Source organism: Somniosus microcephalus, chromosome 32 (genome assembly GCF_052327205.1).
Source record: "Somniosus microcephalus isolate GS21.2 chromosome 32, FLI_Smic_1.0, whole genome shotgun sequence".
Lineage (NCBI taxonomy): Eukaryota > Metazoa > Chordata > Chondrichthyes > Squaliformes > Somniosidae > Somniosus > Somniosus microcephalus.
Genome location: NC_141018.1, coordinates 29,755,056 through 29,759,670, shown reverse-complemented (window position 1 = coordinate 29,759,670; position 4,615 = coordinate 29,755,056).

Sequence of the window (4,615 nt, the reverse complement as noted above, 5' to 3'; positions counted from 1 at the left end):
AATGATCAGACAGAAGCAGAGAAAGGCGAGACCAGCACCGAGGAGGACCTGCAGATGCACTGAACCAAAACATAGATGTTAATGCAACATTAAGCACCCTCATAGAGTCATAGGGCTGGATTTTCATTGAGGATTGGGGTAGGAGGCGGGACTACAGCTTTCGGGGTTGTAGTCCCGCCTCCATTGAGTTCTAGCCAATCCACGTGATTTAGACTTGATTGACCTTGTTGAGCCCGCCCAGCGGGCTCAGCAGGCAAATTAAGGGCCACCCAGCAACAGGTGACATCACAGATTGATATTTCCTCTGTGAAGAGCTTTTGACAGATGAAATATCAGCGTTTGACAGCTGTTTGAAGCTGTCAACCACTGACAATCTGTACTCAAATTAATTCCTTCCTGTCAGGATGATTTAGAGATCTCCCTGGAACAGAAAGCTGAATGCTGGAACTTTTGACAGATTGCGGCCATTCTGCTTTCTGTGCCAGTGAGATGAGGGACTCCCGAGACCTGAAGGAAGGAAGGCTGTTAAGGTAAGTAAAGGTAAGTAAAACTTCTTTAAACACTTTACACACACCAAACACACTTACCTCTGCACTCATGCACCCATCACTCACCTGGACACCGGACATCTTAAACCCTCCAAGCCCTTTATCCCGACGGTCCGCCTCCTCTAACTTGGCGTGGTTTGGAGCCGTCGGGAATCCCACATTTCAACAATGAAAATAGGGATTAGGCTAAAAACTGCCTGTTCACTACCTGTTAACAGGCAGTTAATTGGCACTAATCCCCTTCCTGGCTCGGGAAGGTGGGTCCCAGTGCGGGTTGGGTACCTGCCTCCTTTGAAACTGGCATGGAGGTGGATTGGGGGCGGGATGGGTTCATGCCCCCCGATTTCTGGATTTTAACCCCCCGCACGCCTCCAAGCCCGCCTCCACGGCTCAATGAAAATCGAGGCCATAGAGTTATACAGCACAAAAAGAGGCCCTTCGGCCCATCGTGTCCACGCCAGCCATCAAGCCCTGTCTATTCTAATCCCATTTTCCAGCACTTGGCCCGTAGCCTTGTATGCTATGGAATTTCAAGTGCTCATCTAAATGCTTCTTGAATGTTGTGAGGGTTCCTGCCTCTACCAGCCTTTCAGGCAGTGAATTCTGGATTCCAACCACCCTCTGGGTGAAAATGTTTTTCCTCAAATCCCCCTCTAAACCTCCTGCCCCTTACCTTGAAACTATGCCCCCTGGTTATTGACCCCTCTACTAAGGGGAAAAGTTCCTTTCTATCTACCCTATCTTTGCCCCTCATAATTTTGTACACCTCAATCAGGTCAAAAGGTCAGGTCACAGGAGCAAAGGCCTCCTGATTGCCCGGCCATTTTGAAGTGTCTACGGATAATTGTACTGTAGCTTGTAAGAGATTACTCAGTTTCACATATTCAATAGCAATCTTTCTTCAAAGCAAAAACTCAGTTCACAAATATTGAAAAGTAAACAATTTATCAATGACTTTTATGTCACGCTGCTACATCAACTTGCATTTACCTAGCGCCTTTAACGCAGTAAAACATCCCAAGGTGCTTCACAGGAGCGATTATCAAACAACATTTGACACCGAGCCAACACGAGGAGAAATTAGGGCAGGTGACCAAAAGCTTGGTCAAAGAGGTAGGTTTTAAGGAGCGTCCGCCCGTTATACGCAGCGCCGGATATTCAGTTCATTTGCAGTCATGACGGGCGGCCGATCCGATCCCGCCCGCTTTGCGCCACCTTCCGTGATGAATTTCTAGGCCAAGTTATGTTGTTGTAAAATGTAGCTCGCCACAACGTAAGAACATAAGAAATCGGAGCAAGAGGAGGCCTATTTGGGCCTTCGAGCCTGCTCCGCCATTCAATGAGATCATGGCTGATCATCGACCTCAACTCCACTTTCCTGCCTGATCCCCGTATCCCTTGATTCCATTAGAGTCCAAAAATCGATCGATCTCAGCCTTGAATATACTCAACGACTGAGCATCCACAGCCCTCTGGGGTCGAGAATTCCAAAGATTCACAACCCTATTAAAAACTATTATGGATTCTGCTCCCACCACTGTTTCCATGGGCTCTATAAATATAATCGAGATCTGGCCAGCTCTGCCACCACCCCCCTTGATTGAGAAATGGTGCATTGAATGGGCACACCTTGGACAGGGAGGGGCTGCAATACAGTTTACTTTATTGATGTCAACTTGCAGGATCATATTCGGTTTAACTGGGCTGAAAGTCTGTAATCTAGACGTATTAAATATCTAATATATGCATGATCCAATTCCTATATCCACTGTTTATACAGAGGCATTATCAAATACATTTTCCCTGCTGTCTACAGCTCCTCAACCTTTCAAAGGATGTTCAAGAAAATCCCCAAATGGTGTCAGTGGCAAATAATGGAAGGTTCAGCTTTGAGGCAAGAAAACAGATATGTGACTAGATAGCTCGCCAACCTTCAGTCGTTAAAGTAACATTCTCCTTGTGCTGGCCTATCCAGTTCCCATATTAAATATCACGTGTGTACAATGGTCTCTTTCTCACATCTAGGTCCATTCATAAGGGCAAAAGGTCATTGGGTCAAACAAGTCTTCTCCTTTTCGATGGGTCAGTCCCATCTAACCACCTTCTCGCCATATCCCTCCATCTCCTTTCTCTCCAGAGGCACAGCTAAATGTACCTTGAACTCATTTATATGAGGATATTGGCCAGGCTACACTACTAGTGCGTAGCCTTGTTAGATCGAAGTGTGGATTGCAGAATCGACCCATTGGTGCTGGGGCCTTATCTCCAATCCACCTCCCATCCTGCAACCTTTGTAAATTTTCAGCTTATCCAAAACTCTGTTGTCCAAATCCTAGCCTGTATCAACTTTCACTCACCCATCACCCCAGTCCTCAGTGACCTGCACTGGCTCCTAGTTCTCCAACGCCTCCAATGTAAACTTCTCATCCCCGTGTTCAAATCCCTTCTGGCTTCGTCCCTCCCCATCTCTGTAACCTCCTCCGGCCCTACAATCCCTCCCCTCCAAACTTCCTTTGCCTCTGGCCTCTTGTGTCTTTGCCCCACCTTTGGTGGCCATGCCTTCAGCTGCCTAGGCCCCATGCTATGGATTTCCCCACCTAAGCCCCTCTACCTCTCCACCATCTTTAAGACCCTCCTTAAACCATTCCACCGCCCCCGTCCCCGCCCCCTCCTCTATGACCAAGCTTTTGGTCGCTCCTCATACCTCCTTCTCGGGCTCAGCACTCATTTTTCTGATTACACTTCTGTGAAGCACCTTAAGGCGGTTTTCAGCGCTAAAAGCGTTTTTCTACACTAAAGGCACTATATAAATGCAAGTAGATGTATTCACTAATCTAAAATATAAAATTAAACTCACACCTTTAAAACTAAGTGTCAGCTCAGTGGGCAGTACCCTCGCCTCTGAGTCAGAAGATTTGTGGGCTCACAGTCCCACTCCAGCGTCTTGAGCACAAAATCCAGGCTGACACTCCCAGTGCAGTGCTGAGGGAGTGCCACACTGTCGGAGGTGCCGTCTTTCGGAGGAGATGTTAAACCAAGGCCCTGTCTGCTCTCTCTCAGGTGGACTCAGGTAAATGATCGCGTGGCACTATTTCGAAGAAGAGCAGGGGGAGTTCTCCCCGGTGTCCTGGGGCCAATGCTTATCCCTCAATCAATACCATTACAACAGATTATCTGGTCATTATCACAGTGCTGTTTGTGGGAGCTTGCTGTGCACAAATTGGCTGCTGCGTTGCCCACATTACAACAGTGACTACACTTGAAAAAGTGCTTAATTTGCTGTAAACACTTTGGGACGTCCGGTGGTTGTGAAAGGCCGCTGTAGAATTGCAAGACTTTTTTCTTTTACTAATCAACTTACTAAACAGTAAATGATACCGCAGCTCATAGCCTTTAAAGTATCTGATCACCCGCAACCCAGTTTCCTACCTGCAGTGTCCAGATGCGCAGTGGCTTCCATACAGCTGAGTGTTAAGCAGCACAGGGGACCAAGTACATGCTGCGAGGATCGGTCTCCGTGAGACCGAAGGAAAGCTGAGGTAAAGGTGAGCAGCTCTCTAAAAGCTCACCCGCTTTGTTCCTATCCTTACGTCAGCCGTTCCCCTGTGAAAATCTTCAGATGTTGCTTCTGAAGATTGTTCATATCAGCACAGCCAATGGAAACACATTCCATTGACGTTCAGAAAAATAACATTAAAAAAAAACTTAGCTTAAAATTAACTTGCCCAGCGTACCTGTAGCCAGCTGTTACCTGTCGATGACCGAGACCATTAATGAATGTAAACTTTTCCTTTGGTTCGGAACAGAAAGGAAAGCTTGCCAGAGGTTCTAAAACAGCTTTGACCTTCCTATGAACCACATTGATAAATATGGCTATCATTCTATTATGTAATTGCATCCATAAAAGAGAGTGTTAATATTTACAGATCCAATTTAGGGCAGACTAATTTCAAATGTTTAAACGTGTTAGCTCCCTTGATGGTTCCATGTGTAGGAGCTCCATGTCGTGCTTTCCTAACTCGCACCAAGTCCCGTTCACCCATCACCCCAGTGCTCGCTGACCTACA